This window comes from Entelurus aequoreus, linkage group LG02 (genome assembly GCF_033978785.1).
Source record: "Entelurus aequoreus isolate RoL-2023_Sb linkage group LG02, RoL_Eaeq_v1.1, whole genome shotgun sequence".
NCBI classification, from domain to species: Eukaryota; Metazoa; Chordata; class Actinopteri; order Syngnathiformes; family Syngnathidae; genus Entelurus; species Entelurus aequoreus.
This window is the reverse complement of record NC_084732.1, coordinates 77,990,224-77,999,476: the sequence shown is the minus strand read 5'-3', so window position 1 is coordinate 77,999,476 and position 9,253 is coordinate 77,990,224.

Sequence of the window (9,253 nt, the reverse complement as noted above, 5' to 3'; positions counted from 1 at the left end):
AAGAAATCAGCAAATTAAGTAGAACATTATGTAAATAAACCATATTACAAACCATATATCCATATTGCCTGAATTAATTATTTTCTTCAAATGTTGGCATGAGATGAACTGGAGTAGGATTGAGGTATAATTAAATTGTGCAAATTAAAATTTATTTTAAATTTATTTTTCCTAAAATAGAAAAGAGGCATATCTGACAACTCAAATGGTGAGCAGTGAGAGACAAAACCAAGTATATCTCTCACTGAGACATCATTGAGACATATTGAAACCAATACTCATCAATTTTCTTTTTGCCGAAATAGAAAAGAGACATCTGAGAACTCAAACAGTGAGTAGTGAGAAACAAAACCATGTATATCTCTCACTGAGACATAATTGAGACATATTGGAGACCAGCTCATTCATCTCTCATTTTGGTCTTAGTTGAAATCGGGAAAAGAGATAACTGTGAGACAACTTTGAGATCTCTCACAGTGCTCACTGTGAGCCTTATTTCTCAGGAGATACATCTGAGAAGAATGAGAAAACTACTTTTGTCTCGATTAGTGCTCTTTTATGTCTAGGAGATGTATATAAGACATACATGAGATCTCATCTTCAATTTTGCTTTGCTATGGGTTATGTTTTACAGACCGTTTTTCAAGCTGCTTACTGACCGTCTCCTTCAGATGCAACGTGTTGTGGGCGGTCTTATTAACGTGCCTCTTCTCGCCGTCATCCATGTTGTATGTTTTAGCACTTGCATAGCGAGTTTACCGGCAGTTTTAAGTTAGAACTAAGCACTACTTTGTATTAGAAATGGCAACAGCAAAAATATGCATGTGCATGTACGAGCCAGTCTGCCCCACAACAAGATGATCGAGTAGTGATTCTTAATCTATGGTACGCAGGCTCCATCTAGTGGTACGCCAAATAATCACTTAATTTATTATTGTTATGACGTAATTGGAGTCGTTATCAAAGGTTTATCAGCCTTTAATGGAGGTTGTTACAATTTCGACTCCTGTAGGCTGAAGTCGACACCAAAATAAACATTTAAGACACAAACAGAACAGTCTTGTTGATTGCTCAGCAAGCGCCAGAACCAAATGTTGTCAACATTGTCTGCTTATGTCCACCGTTTCCCAGCCAATCAACAAGCAGAATACATGTAAACAAAGAAAAATGTTGGCAGTGACAGCTGCACACTTCATTATTTAAGTACAGTGTTTTATTTTCCTATATTTAAACACAGTGTTACTGTTCGAACCGACTTTATGAGGGCCAACAAACATAATAAAACATCACTTACCGTGCATTAGGATGTCCTCTGCTGGCATGTTCATATCAATCAATCAATCAATCAATGTTTATTTATATAGCCCTAAATCACAAGTGTCTCAAAGGGCTGTACAAGCCACAACGACATCCTCGGTACAGAGCCCACATACGGGCAAGGAAAAACTCACCCCAGTGGGACGTCGGCGAATGACTATGAGAAACCTTGGAGAGGACCGCATATGTGGGTAACCCCCCCCCTCTAGGGGAGACCGAAAGCAACGGATGTCGAGTGGGTCTGACATAACATTGTGAAATATATTCCTTTTTAGATGAAAAATGTCTCATAATCCTCACCAAGAAGCTGGGTGGGGGACCAAGCTTCTTGTCGTGTCGTCCTCGTCAGTTTTGGGTCCTAAACGGCTGTCAAATCTGACCAACTTGTCGGAATACCTACTCAGACTTCTTCTGTCCAAGTGAGATGCATGATTTATGATCTAGAATAAACTTACATGGAGCAAGGAAGCGAGGAAGCAGCAGACCACTCGATGATGTAAACATAGGTACACATGGGAGTGATTGCGACGCCACTATAAATAGTTTGTCTGTGTAAGCACTTATAATAACAATATCACTAATATTTGGTAATATTCAAGTCATGAAATGTAAATGGAGTATTGTTGGCAGTTTTTGAATGGTTATTTATTAGATTTTATGGGCGAAATGGTGACTTGTTATTTAATATTTAGAATGTATTTTAAAAAATCCATCAGTCCTCATGTCTTTCTTAAGGATTGTGAACGGTAAGCAAAATTCCCAAAAAAGTGCAGTTCCCCTTTAAAGCTCCTGAAACCGTCCTAAGTAAAAGTAGCTGGAGACTAAATGATTAAATGCATTTAATGGAAAGAGAATATGACCCATGCCCATAAACACTATGTTTGATGTGCACATTTCCTCAGTTGAAGGTCACTCATGTTGACCTCAAAGTATGTTGGTACTGGAGTTGACATGTAATTAAATTCAGTGGTGGATGCTGTCACAAGTTGGTGCTGCATACTTTTCTTCAGTTCAGAGTTCAGCTTCAATCGTAGAATTTATTTAATTAACTTTCATTCAATGAGGTCACACCCAACACTACCCTAAAAAAACTCCTATGCTAACTAAACACGTGATTGAAAAATAAAGTGGCTGTATTTTCTGCACCCTGCTTTTTAGTTTGGAGTCCTGTTGACCGGACCGTTTAGATGATCGCAGTGTATCAGCTTGAAGACACAGAACAGGTCTGATAGGACGTCAACCTTGGTCAGTTGGCTTCAGTGAGATTTTGGTTTCAGGGTGAGAACTATTTCAGGCACCCTTGCATGTTGCTACAAACAAGCACATTTGTTTGTAGGGCTCCATCCACAAACTTTGCACCCGATCAAAAAAATAACGATGAGCAAAGATGCACGTGGGGGCATTTGTAACCATCTGAGCCCATGAACAACTTGCGAATTTAGTGACAAGTGCAATGAAGCATAGCATCAAATCAGCCTTAAAGGTAAAATCCATTAGGTAGGTATCAAGGGCTGATCTGTAGTTATCAGTTCCGCTCAGTGCCTTGAAAGTAGCAGAAGAAAAGACCTTAAACAGGTACATTTATACACAATCTATGCTTTAATTAGGATGTAACAATAAAGGGTATAATGATAAACCATGGTAAAACTCCCCATGGCGAGTATTACTATTTTAAATCAAAATGATCGTAAAACCCTGATTGATAACACTTTGTTTAACTCACAAACCAGTGACACTGCTCATTTATCGGAGAAGCAACTAGCGCTAGCTTCTTTCCCCATTAAAAAAGACATTTCCCAATCTGAACTTCTGAACACATTACTGTCTGAGCAACAAAAATATTAAGTTGAGTACATTGAACCTACAGGCTGTGTTCTCTTGGGCTATGTCTACACTAAGCCGGATAACCCCTTAATCGAATAATTATTTAGCCTAAGCATCGTGTCAGCCACACTAAACCATCGTTTAAGGTTCCCCTCTTGGATAATTTTTTACACGGGTAAGTGCGCCATTTATTTCTTGAATCTCTGGCTCTTAGCTTTGAATGGACTCATTGATCGTTTATAAACTGAGTTCGGAGAGGAAGTGAAGTCAGAAAGACCGCGCCACAGCCAGCTTCATAACAACCGGAGCTAACCACTGGAAAGATGGAGGCGAGTCATCCGGACACGCCCGTGTTTCTCATTCTTCTACATGTACAGACGCTTGTGGAAATCACACATGAATACTTTAAGAGAAAGCGATTGCAGCTATTTGGGATACAGCACTTCTCAGACGGCAAGAGAACTTTCGAATGTCCAGGTCAGCTGTGATTCTACTTACAGAAAAACTTTGTCCATTTGTCGAAGGAGAGACAACGAGAATGCGGGCTCCCGTGGATGTGATAAAAAAGGTAGCGTGTGATGTGTATTACCTGGCCGTTGAGGGAAGACTTCGGAAAACATCGAATGCATTTGGACTGGCAAAGCAGACTGTATCAGTTATTGTCCGCCGTGTATGTCGCGGACTCAACGTCTAGGTCCAGAGTATATAAAGTAAACGAATGGACAATGAAGGTGAAGGCAAAAAAGTGAGGAGTGTCCTGACCAGATGTCTAGCTCCCTAGATTGATGTAAAATGTTTGTTATCACATTGTTTGCTTTCACGTGTCCATTAAATATTTGGTTAATTTATGATGGCTCAGTTGTGGTTCACTACAATAGGGCCCCACAGCACACTGGATTCCAGTTAATTTAAATACCACAACGCTGGATATTGTTCAGATAAGTTAAATTGAATTTAAGAACTTGCACACAAAGCAACACTGGAGGTGACTATGACATGCGCATTTTCTGCGCATGCGTACTAGGTCGCGTTGCGCCGGCGGACAAAGGGGGCGAGGGGTTTTTAAACGACCATTGTGTGTGTGGACAAGGATAAGGTTAGGTGGGATTTACCCTGGATAACCTTAGCCGGCTTACTGTAGAAGGGGCCTTAGTACAGAGCAAATGATCAATACTCGTAGCAACATGACAACAGAAAGTGAATTTGCATAACCTCACATAAACCGGAAGCGACACGCCGACACCCGCTTTTTTTGGTACCATTAAAATACACTGAAACTTTTACAAAATTACAACATTTACCATAGATAAAAACTCAAAATCTAAATAACATGGCTCTTAAGTAGCCAGAACAAAATTATCATATAACATGTTTCTTCTGCCAAGAAAGTATATTGCGTGGCTATTTATTTATTTTATTTTATTTTTAAAATGAACTTCCATCCATTTTCTACCGTATAATCCCTTCGGGGTCTCGGGGGGTGCTGGAGCCTATCTCAGCTACAATCGGGCAGAAGGCAATTTACACCCTGGACAAGTCGCCACCTCATCGCAGGGCCAACACAGATAGACAGACAACATTCACACTCACATTCACACACTAGGGCCAATTTAGTGTTGCCAATCAACCTATCCCCAGGTGCATGTCTTTGGAGGTGGGAGGAAGCCGGAGTACCCGGAGGGAACCCACGCAGTCACGGGGAGAACATGCAAACTCCACACAGAAAGATCCTGAGCCCAGGATTGAACCCAGGACTACTCAGGACCTTCGTATTGTGAGGCAGACGCACTAACCCCTCTTCCACCGTGCTGCCTAAAATTAACTTGTCTATGATAAATATATTTCAAACACATTCAAACAATACAATAATTGTAATGATAAATAAATAAATGGGTTGTACTTGTATAGCGCTTTTCTACCTTCAAGGTACTCAAAGCGCTTTGACAGTATTTCCACATTCACACACACATTCACACACTGATGGCGGGAGCTGCCATGCAAGGCACTACCAGCACCCATCAGGAGCAAGGGTGAAGTGTCTTGCCCAAGGACACAACGGACGTGACTAGGATGGTAGAAGTTGGGGATTGAACCCCAGTAACCAGCAACCCTCCGATTGCTGGCACGGCCACTCTACCAACTTCGCCACGCCGTAATGATAACAGTGATCATTTTGGGGACAATGACAGTGGTATGAAATGTTTATATCATTACGTTCAGGGTTCAGAAAGCACTTTTGCAATGTTCGTAATTCACACGATGACGATGTCCCTAAAAGAACATGACCTGTAATGAGCCACTGCCCAGATCATGTTTGTGTAGTTTTTTGACTCCCTCAGTTCCTGTTTTGAGTCCTTCTGGGTTTGTGTTTTAGTTTCCATGGCTGCAGATTGTTTTCACCTGCCTCTGATTAGTGTTCGGGACGCTCACCTGCTCCTGGGCACTAATCAGAGAGCTACTTGTTCCCTGCTTTTTGCTACACTCAGTCTGGCTTTCTTATTTGCTTCCATGCAACAGTTAAGTCTAGTTGTTTTGATTCCTGAGCTAAGCTTTGCCATTTTTTTTCTTGTTAGCTATTCCATTAGCTTCCTGTGCTATCGGCACGCTGTATTTTTGTATTTTGAATGATTTATGGACATTAAATTATTTCCTTACCTGCACATTGCCTCCTGTGTTCCGTGTGCATCTTGGGAGAACGATCCACGCATCATCAAAAATGGAACCGACCCAAATCACCCCAAAAATGGTACCTGGCAACCTGTGCGTCTTAATGTATATGGTCTTGGATGATTCCTGTGCGTCTCTTGTAAGATATGGTAATAAAGCCCTCAAAACGGTTTTAAATGACGGATAAGAATACATATTTCAAGGGGATTAGATTAAATTATACATTAATTTGCTTTGTTGTCTGTGTGTTACCTACCTATGAGGATGTTTAGTTCAGATAATTTAGCATATAATGATTTCCCTACATTCACTCGCTAAATATACTCTGGTACATTTACTTAAATAATGTTTTGGATAAATTGCAGAGTAGTTTTAATTCATCACGCCATGTTTACTCTGTTACATTCATAATTGTATTTATTGATAATCGATTGATTACTGCTGCAAAGACAAAATGTTTTGGTTTGTTGGACAAACTTCTTCTGTCACATGACTCTGTTTCACCAATCAAACGGAGTCTGGCAATCACATGACTGTAAAAAAAAAATGACATGACTGTGTGCGACTAGCAGTCGGAAGAGTCGAGACTCTCCAACTTCGAAAAATAACAGCTGTATTATGCGCGGTCATTTGTGTCAGGAGAAATCAGCCTACAAGAATTCCACTTCCAACGAGAAAAAACAAGTTGTGGTAAGTTGAACGTGTACGAGGCATTTAACGATAAACGGTATTACTGATAACAGCAGTTAAACTCTTGACGTTTAGTATTACCGTTTTAAATTAAAATTATCGAAAAGCCGTACTTGACAGCCGCACTTTGATAAACTCACAGACTGACTGGGGCTAGCGCACTAGCTTGAATGCTAACATCAATACAAGACATTAACGTCTTTCCCCATCAAGAAACGACATACCCTAATGTAAACTTATACAAACACATTTTTGTCTGAGTAACTAAGCTATTTAATTGTGCACATAGAACATATACAGGCTGTGCTCTCTGAGAACAGAGTGATCAATCTATACTTAGAGGAGTATTACACAGGGTTTTTATGGAGCTAAAGATTTGGATTCAAATGACTTGACTTCATCATAACTTCGATGGTACTTTGGATTGCTTAGAGCAGGGAGTCGAAACTTTTGCCACTGAGGACAGCAAACAAGAATGTAAGAATGCTTGGGGGCACTTTTATACATGTTGTACATTAAAGATACTAAAACCAATGCAATATAGGCAGAGGTGTGTAGAACCATCAAAAAATATACTTAACTACAAATATTGTTACTCTAAAGCAAGACTATTCAACTGGAGGCCCAGAGGCCAAATCCGACCCGGTAGTGACACCAGACCGATAACTGACCGAGTTCAGTTGAAAAATGTACACAAGGTATAGAGGAACTTGGGACATTGTAAGCACATTGGCAGATCCTTGCATTGACATATTTACCATCAAACAGGCTAGCTTTCCTTGCTATTTTGTCATTAAATCTGTAACTCGGATAAAAGAAATAGCCCAAAAACAAATGTCTACAGAGGGTGGTGGTTCTCATAATAGTGACGGGAGAAGTCTGGCACCGCGATCCTTAGCTTTCTGAAACTGTGGTCCATAGAACAATTTAGTTGATTAGTGTCACGGCCCGGGTGCACCCCAGTGCGCATTCATCTGTGCGCTGCGCTGGGCGCACGCCACTCCGGCTGCAGCAGGCGGCTGCATTCAATCGGCTCAATCAGCACTCAACACACCTGTCGCTGATGAGCTTCCTGTCTTCTTAAGCCAGTGCAAACCTGCGTTCCGAGCCAGAACGTAGCAACCTGTCCCCGTACAGTAAGCGACACGTATCTAGCTCTATGCTCTCTCTCTCTCTCTCTGTGTTTTCTCCTCCTCCGTGTTCATTGTGTGTTGTCCTGTGTCGTGTCTTCCTGCAACCTTCCTCCGTCCCCTGATTACGAGCTGTGTGTCTCGTCTCCCCGTGTTCCCCTCTGGTTCTCTGGCTGCCCCTCTTGGATCTCGACATCCCGCCTGGACACTGACTTTTGACACCTCGCTATTGCCCCCGACTTCCTGCCTGCTCACGGACCTCCGAGCCTGTCTTGCCCCTCTTGGTCTTCCGCCTCAACACTCAACAGTTAATTTCCACACATAGTCGCACACCACACACATTTTGGATTATTTACACACTTAATTTCGTATTTATATATATTGTGTATATATATATATAAATAAATATAGAGCTAAAACAACGTCCCTGCTGTCTGTGCCGTCGTATTCCCCTGTACACATACATATATACAATATATACACATAAATTATATGGGTAGATATTTGCTCCAAAAAGGGTATTTCTACAAGTAAACAGTACAGTAGGTACTTGATTTATATACAGTATATGCTAATAAGAGTATTCTAGTAGAATATGCAGAGATAAGGTGTCAAAATATTACTAGAAATACATTTTTGGCAGCAACAAAGTGGCCATTTGGGTAGATATTTGCTCTAAAAAGGGTGACCGGATGAGGTAGAGGGCAGACGTGTGAGAGGAGGGCTCCGACCAAACTTTTCATTTACTCTTTAAAAGTCTAACTACTTCACGGTATTTTTTCCTGGCTGACGCACCCTTTTTTTGTGCGAGATAGTGTGGTTATCGCGACGTGATGAGCAGCTCGAAGACAAAACCGGCAACAGCAATAACTCGAGCAGCGAGCGTCTCGGCTAAACTAGCTAACATGGCGGCCGCAGCAGCAGCTTCAGGGTCGGAAGACAAGAGAGCCGAATTCGAGGGTCAATCTGACCCAGTCACCAAGAACGACATCGAGGCTCTCCTCAATAAACAGCGCAATAGCTTCAAGGCTGATATGGCTTTTTTGATTCAACAGTCGACTGAGTCCCTGAAGCAATCAGTCGATTTATTAGGACAACAGGTGACGTCATTTAACAGCCGGCTGACTAGAACCGAAGTTACAGTGGGTGAAAACTTTGAAAAACTCACCGAGATGGAAGCCGCTGTGAAGTCTCTGCAGTCCCGAACTACGGTGCTCCTGGAACGAGTGGACGACCTCGAAAACCGGTCTCGCCGCTCCAATTTGAGGATTATCACCATCCCAGAGGGAAGCGAGAAGGAGCAAGATCCGACCAAATTTGCGTCTGACTTGCTAATGGCGATAGCGGGTCTTGATGTCTTCAGCAGCCCACCGGAGATAGAGAGAGCTCACCGCTCCCTCGGTCCCAGACCATTGGATGCTGGCGCCGGAAAACCGCAGACTTTCATCGTTAAATTCCTCCGTTTCCAGGAGAAAGAAAAAGTTCTCAGATGGGCCAGACAACATAAATTGGATTACCGCGGCACCGAGCTGAGAGTTTACCCGGACATCAGCCCTGCTTTGGCCAAGAAACGAGCTGCTTTCAACCCCGTCAAAAATGCGCTCTACCTGAAAGGAATTAAATTT